Consider the following 14314-nt stretch of genomic DNA (forward strand, 5'->3'; position numbering starts at 1 on the left):
ACAGATTCCCGACGACTCTGGGAGTTGGGTCCACCAGTCTGCCACGGACAGCCATCAAGCTCCATAGAAGTGGTGAAAATGGAAGAAACCACAGTGATGGATAGCCTACCATATCCTTGGTGCCTAAATAATGGCTCTGTTAAGGTGTGGCATTTTTGGAGCTTGGGTGAACATGGATAAAGCCTTTATTACAACATGATAAACTGAAATGTGACTCGTGTGTGTGAATTGTTTATTTAATGATTAATAATATAAAAAAGACTATTCTTAATTCTTAGTCCGGGCAAAGTTGCTGCATCAAGTTTGTTTGTTTCTTAAGTGAGTTTTTAATAGCCTGCCGCCTGTTAAACACGCAGGCTGACTTTGTGTATATAGGCTGCAACTGGTCATACTTCCTGTCTGCCGTTGATGATCTTTTTGTATTATATGCTTTGGGAAGTCCTTTCCTTTTCAGACTGAATGACATAATTGCTTGCTTGATAAAGAGGCCTAGCTCCACACCTGCCCTTTTACAGTGCCTTTTAGTCATCTTTTGTCCTGTATATACAGTTTTGGATTTCTCCATATCTAATCAGGAAAAAGAGTTTTCCTCTGGGTGTGTTATTTTCAGTTTAAAACCGATAAGTCAGTTTTAAACAGAAGGCGGTGTAGTTTCAGGCTTCTAACCATGTCTACTCAGCATTAAATAATATTGAAAGCAATGGGGTTTATTCTTAGGTAAGAAGGGTTTGGATTGAGCAATTAGTTTTAAGTTGTTGAATACATCAACGTTCTTCCAGGTTACCCAGCAAAGAGGCTCAGTAGGTGATATTCAGTGCTGGTTCCACTCAGAGTACTCCCTGAAGTTAAGAAACATGATTGACTTAGGTTCATTAATTTCAATGGGTTTTTCTTGAGCAAGACTTAGCTGAATACAGCCAAGACTGTGCAGCTGAGGTAGGGAATCTTTTTTTAGCCACAGGGTCATATTTTATTCTGGGCTGTCTTCTGATGGGCAAGTGGGTCTGATCAAAAGCTAAGTGGGCGTGGCCAAATGCAACTGGATTTTATTTTCTCTAGAGCATTTTTTAATGTGTAGCTTGGATCTTGAAAGCAATCCTCCCCCCCCCAAAAAAAAACCCCAGGGAGAGCATTTTAATCTACAGCTCCATATTTAAATGCAAAGAACAAATGTTTACACAGAAAAAGCAAAACAGCCACATCACAATTTTATAATGAAATACATAAACTAAAATAAAAGTTCATTTGGTGAAAAATAGAGATAAAAATTGTTATGGATTCCAAATATTTTTTTTAATTTTTATTTATTTACTTAAAAATATTTATATACCACTTAATATTTCAAAAGTTTCTTAAGCCAACAACCAATGACATATCATTTAAAGACTGAACAAAAATCAGTAAAACAGCAAAATAAATCCACAAAAAAGCAAATAACATTGAAATTCAGAAGATTCAAACACATAAAACAGGGTCCAATCTTATGCGTCAGCAAAAGCAAGGGCAAAAGCATAGGTCTTTACAAGAGATCTGAAGCAACTGTTGGTTGCTGCTTCATATACAACAGAGGGAAGGGCATTCAAAGAACATGGGCAAAACAGAAAATGCCTGGGGTTTTTTGGGTCACCACCCTATAATCTTCTGCAAGGTCCATTGCATGGAGTAGTATTTCCCTCAGGTGATCTAAGTGATGTACCAGGTCCACATAGGGGCAGGTGGTCTCTCAAGTAGCTTCTAGGCAGAGTGGGCTACCTTCTCCTTGAGGATGGGAAGAAGTGAGGAGTTTGGGAGAGCAGCAGTCGCTGGATCCGTCCTTTGAGTGGTGCTGTTTTATGCTTCCTTTTCGATGTAGAAGCAAGTTGCCATCTTGTGTTATCATTTATTCATCGCCTGACCTCAAAATCCCTTTTCCTTTCATGAAAAACAGCAAGTGCACTTGGGAACAGCAGACTTCACAGGAAATTAAACCACTGTCCTCCTCCCACTCCATGTCAGCAAATACCACCACTGATAGTATTGTGTCAGAAAGGAGAGGAGCTTGCTAGCAATTTTCATGTTTTCTCCTCCTTTTTTGATGCCTAGAACAGTTAAACAAAATCGTAACCAAGAGAGTTGGCAGGGAGCCCTTTTTATTATTTGAAAAAGACATTAGTGAAGAAAATAAAAGAGCCAAGTAACATATTTACATTTTCCCCAATGTCTTGTTATCTCCCCTACCCCCTTCCCCTTCATTTATATTTTTAAAACCACATGAGAGGAGAGGAAAGGAAATGGCTTGAGATGGCCAGAGCAGGAGCACAGCAATGAATAATGGAATGGACAGGCGATGGAAGGGAATTATTGGCCGAAAGTTGTAAAGGTACCTGGGGCGTCAGGCGGAGTTCGAGTGTTCAGATTTGAGTCTCCCTCCCACCACAAGTGAATGGCACCTGACACGTGCAGGAGGACACAGGTGAATGCTTTTTCTGATACTGTGCAGGAAAATTCTCCCACTTTTTCTCTTAATCATTCTCCATCAATGAAGAATATCCTGCCAGAGTGTTGCATGCTCTAGTTATCTCCTGCTTGGACTACTGCAACACGCTCTACGCGGGGCTACCTTTGAAGGTAACCCAGAAACTACAACTAATCCAGAATGCGGCAGTTGGACTGGTGACTGGGAGCTGCTGCTGAGACTATATAACACTGGTCCTGAAGGACCTACATTGGCTCCCAGGATGTTTCCGAGCACAAATCAAAGTGTTGGTGTTGACCTTTAAAGCCCTAAACGGCCTTGGCACAGTATATTTGAAGGAGTGTCTCCACCCCCATCGTTCAACCTGGACACTGAGGTCCAGCGCCGAGGGCCTTCTAGCAGTTCCCTCACTGTGAGAAGCAAAGTTACAGGGAACCAGGCTGAGGGCCTTCTCGGTAGTGGCTCCTGCCCTGTGGAACGCCCTCCCATCAGATGTCAAAGAAATAAACAACTATCTGACTTTAGAAGACATCTGAAGGCAGCCTTGTTTAGGGAAGTTTTTCATGACTGATGTTTTAATGTATTTTTAATCTTTTGTTGGAAGCCGGCCAAAGTGGCTGGGGAAACCCAGCCAGATGGGCAGGTATAAATAAATTATTATTATTATTATTATTATTATTATTATTATTATTATTATTATAGAAAATGTGTTTGAAATTTATCACAATGGAGAGAAACATTATTGGGGAAATTCTCATGGCTGGGGTGCAGGGTTCTTGTTGTGCTCACCTGTGGTGCTCTTGAAATCAGATGAAAAGAACTGATGTTGTGGTTCCTCCCCATGCCAGCACCACCCTCCCAGAAACGAAGCTGGCCTGTGTGAAGGAGCCACAGCACCAGGTCCTCCCATGCAGTACCAGACTCCTGATGTTAGGAGAGTAGCACGAGAAAGATACATGTCGAGGAAGGTTCCACCCTGCTAAGGTAACGTCAGAGAAGATTCACCAGCCCATTCAACCCACTAACTTGTCTCCTGTATTACCAATAAAAAGAGAATGGAAATGCAGAGGACATCACCAGAAAGATCTGGAGCTTGTCAGTCACTTCCAGCAATGGAATGCTTAGGACAGGATCCAGGTGATGAGTCCCATCAGCAGAAGCTCAGTGTACGGACTTTCAGTTGTGCTCTGGGCTTTCCTCCTCTTCTCAGCTTGGAGAGTGCATGACAGGGACAGGGGAGTGGGATCATTCCATTTGGCAAACCAAAACGCTGCTGCTGATGGAACGCAGTGTGAATTTCATAGGAGGGTACGTCTCCATTCTCTTATTGTTTTGGAAAGTGTGAATTTGATAGATACATCTTGGAATACAAACTGAAACTAATTTTGCCCCATCCCTCCTCTCCGGTAAATGTATATAGAACTGCAACCTTCTTTCTGTTAGTATAGAAATTTCCCCTCCATTTTAATTTTTTTAAATAACACTTGTCTGGTACCCCTACTGCCAGGGTCAAATACATTTTAAAAGTCACCTGGTGGCACTGAGGCATTGAGAACTGGAATTGGTTGGGATTTAGGGTGACTATTACATTTGTGTTAATGCTGCAACCTGGTTAGAAAATTGTAGCAGTCATGTCATTTTCTAAACCTGCTATTCATTTATCCTAGAGAAGCTTTCTTTTCTTTTTTCTTTTTTGGCCATGCTTCCAGAAACAAACATTATATAGTCTTCTGATACCTGCATTCTTGCAATAATTGCCCCATATTCTTGAAATATTTTAACTGATAAAATGCAGCCTCCTGCAGTCTTCACAAATGACTGCTAAAACATCGCAGCAGTGCCTCACATTGGCCTCACATGAAGAACTGGAAGCATTTGCAGAGAATTATCTGGGATTTAACTTGTCTCTCTGAAATTTCTCTAAAAGAATATGGATGACCAGCTCTCCTCCAACTCAAGAGAATAGGGCTATCCCCATGCAGCCAACACTTATTATAGGGGAATCTACATGGCAGAGCTGTTTTCCAGTTATGAGAATCCAGATGTCATTCCGAAAGAGAGCACTAGGGAAGATTTTCCCTAGTATGGACAATGACAAAATATTATTACTGAGCAATGTATGGACAATGACAAAATATTATTACTGAGCAAAAGTGTTCATCACAAACACACCCCAACTCCACTGTCCTGTTACAGCTTCCATCAGCATAGCGTGGGTTGCTGGTGCCTGGGGCAGGGAAAGTGTTGCCCCCCCCCCGGTGGACTGGGTAGCTGGAGTGGGGCACGTGCCAGGGGGGCACACACGGAGCCCATGGGGAGGGTGAATGGAGCCCGCCTCCAACAGGCTCCTCACCTGCTGTCTCCATCCACCAGCCCAGTAGACCAACCAGCCCACTGCCACAGCTCAGCTGCTGGCGCTCTGTGCCTGCCATAGGGGGTGCCTGACTGTTTCCCCTCAAAAATGTGTGCCCCACTCCCCCATGCTACGCCTCTGACAGCTTCTGTTCCTGACATTATGGGATTGCAGTCTTTTTCTTTTAACTTGTTAGAGTGCACACTTGCACACTTGGATTGCACATATACCGTTATATGAACACTTTACCCAGCTATAGGCAGCCAACTCCTCCTTACCCTAGCCAGCAGTTCATTCAGTCCCATGTTCTCGATGCTCTTTCTTCACTCTAGAGGATTGTCTTAAAAGAAGAATCATGTGATGGTGCCAAGGGCGGGTCAAGCAGCCTGGGTGACTTTTCTGCTGGGATTCACGGAGATACAGATCTAGGTTGCTGGGATGATGCCAAGGCAACATTCTTCATGACATCACTGGAGGAACAACAACCATCATGTGAATGGATGTAACTATTTACTCAGGTACGAGGAAGTGGGTTACTAGAAGAGCTAACAAATTTATTTCTGATTTTGGAAAGATTAGCACACTCTATACGGAATGGAAAGATTATGCCTGTATTTTATGTGTTTTGTATAAGATGGCCTTCAGGGGACATCAGTTAGGCACTGAAATGAGTAGGCACTAAGCCTGACACAGGAGGGAAGCCTAATTTTTGAAGCGTGTGCACAAATACTGTGGCTTCAGAAAATATGTATCATCCTTAGGGTTAGCAGCTGATTAATCATTAGTTGATTAACCACCTGCCTTTTTCACTGAGTAACATTGAGTAACTGACTTATTGATTAAATGTAAATATATCCACATAATACTAATACCTCAACAAAGGTGTTTTTCTACAAATTGAAGGAAGGATGTGAAAACTGAGTAATCAAACCCATTGTTCATTGTTAGGAAATATCATCTCATATTTTATCCATTCCCTGTTATGGTAATGTACTGGAACAACCCCCACCCCCCAAAAGCAAGGCTTTTATATTTTATAGGTAAAAAGACCCCTGACTGTTAGGTCCAGTCACAAACGACTCTGGGGTTGTGGCGCTCATCTTGCTTTATTGGCCAAGTGTACAGCTTCCAGGTCATGTGGCCAGCATGACTAAGCCACTTCTGGCGAGCCAGAGCAGTGCACGGAAATACCGTTTACCTTCCCGCCAGAGTGGTAGCTATTTATCTACTTGCACTTGATGTGCTTTCGAACTGCTAGGTTGGCAGGAGCAGGGACCGAGCAAAGGGAGCTCACCCCATTGCAGGGATTCGAACCGCCGACCTTCTGATCGGCAAGCCCTAGGCTCTGTGGTTTAGACCACAGCGCCACCTGTGTCCCTTTATATATTATACCCCCTGATTAAAATTGGCTCTATTGATTAACCTATTAAAACTTGAATTGCTTCATCTTTCAATTAAATCTATTAAAGTTTATTCCCCAGTTGTTTTTAGATATAAATATAATGTACCATTAATATAGATCACAATTGGAAGATGAAGATGCTATTGTCGTTAATGATTATGCTGTTATTATTCACCATAAGTTTCTGGGGTGGGGGGACTGTTGCAGCAATTTAAAATGCAGTTTAATGTGATGCATTCAAGTTCAGGAGATCCCTTAAAGTTGCTAGGGGTCCATAAAATTGGCCAGGCTATATTCTCTGAAATCCAAAATTACTGAAGAACGAGATATTTTCGCAAATCACTCACCCTTTCAAATGCCCTCCCTTGATTACTTTGTGAGGCAGAAACAGTAGTGACTTTTAAATACCTCTTTAAAATGTACACATTTACCCAAGCTTTCCTGGACTCTGATTTGTGATTTTTTGTTTTGTACATTGTTCAGTTTCATTTATAATACATAGTTTTGTTTTTGTTTTATCCAGTGTTTAGGAAATGTTATTGAATAGTGCTCTATTTATTAAAAAAAATTATGTAAACCGCCTAGACATTTTATATTATATTAAGTTATATTAAAATTTATAGACAGCTATGTCCAGTATGCCCACTTACGATGGAACATGTTGATTTTGAAGGGCTGGAATGGGATTGCAAGCGTAGCCTTCTATCTAATGAATAAAATAACAGTTCTCTTCAGTGAGGTTTCTTCCTAAAACAAACAGAAAACACACCTAGCGGATTCTTCATCCGCTTTATAAAATAAGATAAATGTTTTGCTCCAAGGGCTGCATGTAACAACTAGCTTTAAAGCTGATGGCAGAGTTTACACAGTGCTACTTCCCAACCAAAAAATATTCCCTCTGCCAACAGCAAGTGCATAGGTCATTCCTGCACACCTGATGTTTTGCTGGGAAATGTCCTTGGCTTGGAGATATAAAGAAAGCCAACGTAAAAAGAAAGTGGGAGTAATTACAGTTATCAAAGGCATTTACTATATAGCAGTAGTGGTTTCTGGCCAGTTACGCTTCTATCAAAGCCGGCGTGGGGTATGGGATGAATGCTTTAGGTTTCCTAACAAATATAATCCTTTCTCTTTCTGCGGAGCAGGTGGCTGATTATCAAAGATGTCCTTGAACTTGGAAGCTTGCCCTCAATCAACTGTTTCAGGGCTGTGGCCACAAATCAACATGATAATACTGCTAGCACCTAAGTGATTCAAAGAATAAAGTTGGCCCAAATAGGATTGCATGCAACTGATGTTGGACTGTGCTTAATTGTTCATGTTTGCAAATCTAATCTGAGACATGAACTCCTTCTGCCAGAGCTGCTGCGATAAGCAATTCTGTTGATGTTTTGTTAATTGGCCAAAGCTCTCTAAATTAGTTAGGCCACCTGAAGTAAACAGACCTCCAACTTTTAGATATTAACATTTTATCCTGTGACCCTTGCAAAGGGGACCCTTTCACAGGAAGAGCTTATTCCAGATGGGATTTAGTTTGAACAGTTGTCAATCTGCAAATCTAAGCAGATATCATGGAAGCTTTATGTATTGCCCCCACTTACAGTCCCTGATACATACAGCCACATGCTGCTATACTCTGAGTGTCATTGATGCACTGGGCACAATTGAAGGATGCAAACATTTTAAATAGGGTCTGAAGATTGGGATACCTGAAGTAACTATCTAAGAACATTAAAAGTGTGGAATGATGAATGATGCCTGATGTAGCTCATTCTGTAATGCAGCTTGGCTTGCCAATGATAGAGCAAAGTGATGAATTCTTTGGCTCTGGAGAAATTATTGAGCTCAATGGGATGCTGTTGTGTTGAAACAAGAGGATAGGGAGTGCCCTACAGTGTTATATCAGTAACTATCCAGGTTTTATTTCTGTGGTGAAATTGCACTCACTGTGGATGGGCAGAAAAAGGACTGCTTGGGGCAAAGCATGCTACCCCACCCTGAACAGGCCCCAACCCCAGGGTTTAAAACTGTTAATGGGTCATTTAGGTATCACAAACTCATTGCTGGTAACAGGGTGGGCTTTTTATTAAACTTAGTGGATTTTCCACAGGAAGGAAAAGTCCTGATTAAAATGGAGTGAAGAAATACAGACTGGCATGTTGATGCTGATGATGTCATGTGATTGCTGGGGGTGTGTGTGTGTGCGGACCTTCATGCTTGAGCAGCACTGATCACACAATAAACACCCATCTGGAAGCACCTTGATTTTGTGTGTTTGTGTGTGTAAGTTTGTTCAGCCAAACCTGAGTTGACATTCAGTTCAAATGAGCATGTAGAAATTCTAAAGACGCCCACTTGAAGCTTACCTGAGAACTGCAGCGGAGGAGGATACTGAAACAACATTCCTAAGGAAAAGCACTCTGCGTGATCCTGCTGCACAGGTTATTAGAAAGAGCAGCAAATGGGAATTCAGAGAGGGTATATGGCCAAGCTGATAAGCAAAAAGTAAAAGCCACAGCAAATATCAGCTTGACTGGGGGTGAGAAGAACTGATTCCTGGAGGCGAAAGTTGCCTTATCTTCTTTATCCATGTGACACAAAACACCCAACTCAAATTCACACATTACAGGAAACAGTTGGTTTCTTCCATAGTCTCTCCACGTGTGAAGCTTGCAATATATGAGCAGAACCCCACATGTTGGGGCTTTCTAACATTCTGAAAGGGAAGTTGCACCCATATTAACTAGGTGGTACCCTTTTAGCCTGAAAGAATACACGTATGTGAGACAGTGGCACAATGGCTTCCACTGTCTTCCTGGATCCTCAGGGTCCAGTGTCTAAAAACAAGATTGATGTCAGGTACACATATTACTAACCTTTGATGTAAGAGTTAATGGTGAACAGAACATACACAGGAGATACTAAAATACTGCTTCAACAAAGAGCTATTTTTGTAATAGCTGCACAAAAATATATGGAAAAGTACTTGGAGTGTGTGTGTGTAGGCAACAGTCTAGGTGAGTGGAGAAAAATATTTATAGCTTCTTTCCCTCTTGTTCCACATTGATTACAGACTTTTGTCTGTCTCGTGGGGCACAGACACACTTTATTAGTATGCATTGCCCACCTCTTCTTCTTAACAAATTCCAGACTAGGTCACTGGGTTTACTTGAGAATGGGGGTCTGTTTACACTCTGTGTATAAACTATTTCCCAGCAATATTAAGAAATGATGTCATTTTATAACTTTTATTGCTTAACGTTGCAAAGATTCAGACAAGGCATTTTATGCCCTATTAATTATAAAAAGAATTTTATGGCAATGTTAATAGATCTAGCTACTTTTAACATTCAGCTAAAGGACCAGAAATGCGAAATACTATTTTTTTTCTTAGAGAGAGAGAGAGAGAAGCATAGGAACATTAGTTTCCAGGGTGCATAGCATAGTCTCAAGTGATGCCAAAATGCTGTTAGTTTTCCAGTTCAGTGACATTTCCCCAGTGGTGCGTGGTAATATCAGATGGAGACAACATGGGTAATGGACAGATACAGTGCTCACCTTCCGTTCTTACTTCTCCAACCTACAGAGCCTTGTGCACTCTGATGTGGCAAGAAACAGAACAAATATTTATGTGATTTTAGTAGGTTGATACTAACAGGATACTTGAGAGCATAAGAGTAGCCCTGCTAGACCCTCCGCTGCCTGGTAAAGAAATGGAACTCAGTTCTCCCATGGCCTGATGATTACCAGCACAGTGATGGTGACACAGAGGTGGACTTTTTTCAATGTTGGTACTAGTGTGTTGGAATGCTCTCTCTTCTGGAATATGAAAGGCTTCATCAGTATTGGCATTCTGCAGGCTCTTGAGGACGCATCTGTTCACACAAGTGCTCTCTTGCTTTCCTGACAAGAGGCACCTGGTTTTCATTGTTATATTGTTATATTCTTTGTTTGCATTTTAGTTATGGATGTTTCAGTGAAATTTTTATTGTGCATTTTAATTATGTTTCACCTTGTTTTTATAGCTCATTTTACACCGAGAAACCATTTTGACAAGGAAGTCACAAACAAACAAACAAACAAAACTGAACTGCCATCTAGTCCAGCATTCCCAAAAGTGACCTGCCATACGTTTCAGTACTGCTTGTCCACCAGCAGCTCATATTTTGAAGTATACTGCCATATGGAGGTTCCATTTAGACACCACAGGTACTGATGGACCTACCCTCCTCCATGCCTCAAGCCAGGGATAGCCCTCCTGATGTTGTGGATAACAAATCCCATCAGCCCCAGCAAGCATAAGCAATGAACAGGGATGGGGTGAGTTTTAGTCCTGAGCATCTGGATGGCATCACATTGGCTGTTTTAATCCCTTTTTATAAAAGCCACCTGACCTAGTGGCCATCATCACATATTGTCATGACAATTTTCATAGGTTAATTATGTTGTTGTTGTTGTTGTTGTTAGTTTGTCTCAGAACTACTGCCCAACAGTTCCATTGTATGACACTGAGACAGGAAGTGGGGGAAACCATCACTGAGTTGCTGCGTGGGTGCAATAGCTTACCTATCAACTGCATCCATGAGACAATTTAGGTTCCATGGGATGGTCCATATCAGTGCAAAGCTGGTGCACAACAAAGGCTCTTAATGGTCCTCACCTAGGAGGAGTCCTGAGTGGTCACCGATTTTGCACATAAGTGTGAAAGAATCGCTGCAATCTTTGTAGTCTCATTCCCATCTTGGCATTTGCCTTTAATTTATACATAGCAGAGAAGCAGTAGGAAGGAGCAATCGTTTCCTGTCCTGTCAGGAATTTTCAGATTATGAGCCTCTGAAAAGTTCAAAAACAGTTCCATCCAAATTGTGGGGACTGTTTGTTCCCAATCTTGGCGGCTTGTGAATGATCCATGAACAGCATCCCTTCATTAGTCTAATATGCTGTACCAGGTTAGGGCTGGCAGGGAACGTTTTCTAGTGTGTTTCTTTTTAAGGATGAAGGAATGAATATAAAACCCCTGATATTTTGTTTATGTTGCTTGCTGAACTGATGAACTCTGTTCTGATTGGCTGGTGTGAATCACTAGGGAGTTATGGTGGTATATCCACACCAAGCAGTACTGCAGCCAATATGGATGTCTGCTTGGCAGCTGCATTAAGAAAAACGTTCCATAATTGTGTGCAGGTTGATTTTACTGCTTGGACCAGAAAAGCAGAAGGAATTGCCATATACATAGTCTCATGTTCTCCCGCTCAAATACACAGTCTTGTTTCCCAATCATTAGAGCTGTGAAAAACTTTAAAAGAACTTAAGAATAGTCCTCTGGATCAGACCAAGGGCCCATCTAGTCCAGCTTCCTGTTCTCAACATAGCCAAACAGATGCCTGTGGGAAGCCTGCAAACAGGACCCAAATGCTTTGCCTCTGTGAGATGGGACCAAGGCAACATGAGCTTTCAGCACCTGCCCCAAGGATACCCTAATGGTGATTATCAACATAAAAGATGGGGGACATAAAGTAGCAGACCAGGTTGGTCCTTTGCTTTCCATTTCATCATTTTTATTTTTGGCATGGGAAGTACACAGTTCCTATTCTTTTGCTGTAGGGGATTTAAGCAAATTCCTCAAGGCACCACGTCTGTTGCAGCAAGATCTCCATTTCCCAGCACTGAAACTGTGGTGCTTTTTGCAATTAGGAAAATGTGGGAGAAAGAATCACATTTTCCTAATAGTAAAAAGTATCACTGTGCTAATGCAGTCAGGTATCGCTTTGCAGGATTGTCTGAAAAAGCCACAAGACTTGAGCTAGTCCTAGCTACTGCTCACAGTTCTCTACAGAGTCTAGTTTGTGCCCCTGGTGCACTCAGGCATCCGTACTGGGAGCAATGATCCCCATGAGATAAGAGTGCGAGTTAAAACATGACCACAACTTTTCATTACATCATTTCATTGCAGAATGGGGCAAGGACACTGAGGTCCAGCTCCGAGGGCCTTCTGACAGTTCCCTCGCTGCAAGAAGCGAAGTTACAGAGAACCAGGCAGAGAGCCTTCTCGGTAGTCAAGGAAATAAACAACCATCTGACTTTTAGAAGACATCTGAAGGCAGCCCTGTTTAGGGAAATTTTTAATGTTTGATGTTTTATTGTATTTTTTATACTTTGTTGGGAGCCTCCCAGAGTGGCTGGGGAAACCGAGCCAGATGGGCCGAGTATTATTATTATTATTATTATTATTATTATTATTATTATTATTACTATTAATCCTACCAGGCAGCCTGTCTGCTGGAAGGTTGGGCTTCCAGGAGGTGGTTGCTGGATTCTCACTACCACCATGGCACAGGCCATTCCTGGTTGGCCTTACTGGCAACCTGGCTACATGGCAACTTACCACACTGCCCTTCCAAGCTATGTCTGAAGTGTTAAGGTGCCACTCCTCCAATACCTCTTACGTTGATTACCTCACAAGCTACGGAGTCTGTTCTCCACATTTCCACATCTGTTTACTTTTTTAAAAAGTCCTCGTTAAAATTCATCAGCATTTGAATGCAAATTTATCATCATATGCAATTTTCATGCAGTTTTGCCTAAAGCACAATATACCTAGGAAGCAACCATAGCATTGTCCTGAGTAAGTTCAGTCCCACAGTGCTGGAACAGCTCCACTAAATCTGGTCTGAATCTTTGGATCGTTCCTCTGCTGAGCAAGCACATAGCACAGTGCAAGAGCCCGTGCTTTGCAGGTAGAAGGTCCCCTGTTGAAATCATAGCATCACCAGTTTAAATAATAGCAGACCTTGGCCAGGGAAGAGCCACTGCCAGATCAGAGTAGACTATCCTGGGATGGCTGGTGTGACTCAGTAGAAGGCAGCTTCATGTGCACACCATATTTACTTTGCCATTTCTGTCTTTGTGTGACCATTGCACAATATGAAATGACCTCTTTTCCTGCACTCCAAACAAAGCCTGGCTCTTGTAACATGGATCATAATAACTAAAATGTAGTAGATTTGTCTGAATATTTTAGGAGCAGGGTGGAGAAGAAATCATCCTGCCTCTGGAGGGTAGTGCTTGGGATAAGGGTGACACCAGGAGATCTGAATGGTATGGAAAGAGAAAGCTTTCCCCCACTGGGTAACCCGGCAGCAACTGCTATTTCAGTAAACATATCATTTTGTGTTCAGTAAACACACATTCCAAAGGAATGCTCTCATTGTTTTTTTGCTCTGTAATGCATTAATGAAGAGATAAAGTTTAGGTTGTGTAATGGTGACAGCTTGAAGTCATTTTGCCGAGTGTTATTTCACAGTGAAGTTTTGGAATGAGAGGTAGAGGAAAGACCTGATTTGATTTTTAACGTACCAACATGTGCAAAAAAATAGAAACATATGGGGAATTAATCTACATGCCCCACCCCAATAAAACTACTTCTTCCACTCTGAACTTATTACGCATGGGAGTGTCTGCAACAGATAAAACACAAAGTGGGTTCTATGAGGCTCTTGTTTCAATTTTTGTTTTATATTTGCTTGGAGTCTTTGAATAGTGAATTCATTTCCCGATGTAGTAAACATTTTCGATGGCCAGGATCCTTTCCCACAAATGAGCACAGAACTCTGGTCTAGCTCACCAGAAGCGCAGTCTATGCACAAAGATGTATCAGCTACAGTTTCACCTTAAACACATAACCAACCAACCAACCAACAAACAAACAAACAAGAAGTATTGTTGGTATGTTTTAAATATGTGACTGTTTCAACCTCCCAGTGCAAATGGGAAGTGAGTAGACTTTTTCATCTGTATTTACCAACTGAAGTGGATCTTTCTGCATGGAAGTAATATCACCATCAGCCAGGAAACAATTCTTGCTGCTCCTTGCTCATTAACAACTGAGGATTGAATATACACATTCCTACTCTTTATGACTCCATGGGCAGTATGAAAATGTCTTCTGACAGCTCATCCTTTCTGCTATTAAAGCAAACAATGGCTCTATTAGAAGAAATCAGCAATGGACAAAACAATTTTAATTCTGGAGCCAGGGGCAAAATATTAAATAAAAAATTAACGTAGACAGCTATTTTTCTTCCTTCAAAATTACTTATCATCA

At 41.6% G+C, this 14314-nt stretch overlaps 1 long non-coding RNA gene across 1 annotated transcript; it reads right to left on the reverse strand.

Annotated features, from left to right (window-relative positions):
- Positions 1-1287: 1287 nt before the first annotated feature.
- Positions 1288-5145, reverse strand: LOC310704182. The gene is made up of 2 exons (XR_014524628.1): positions 5087-5145; positions 1288-2078 (listed from the first exon to the last, which is right to left on the reverse strand). It is a non-coding gene; the product is annotated as an uncharacterized lncRNA (long non-coding RNA).
- Between the last annotated feature and the right edge of the window lie 9169 nt (positions 5146-14314).

The sequence above is a fragment of the Podarcis liolepis genome (assembly GCF_965112155.1).
Source record: "Podarcis liolepis genome assembly, chromosome: 1".
Taxonomy (NCBI): domain Eukaryota; kingdom Metazoa; phylum Chordata; class Lepidosauria; order Squamata; family Lacertidae; genus Podarcis; species Podarcis liolepis.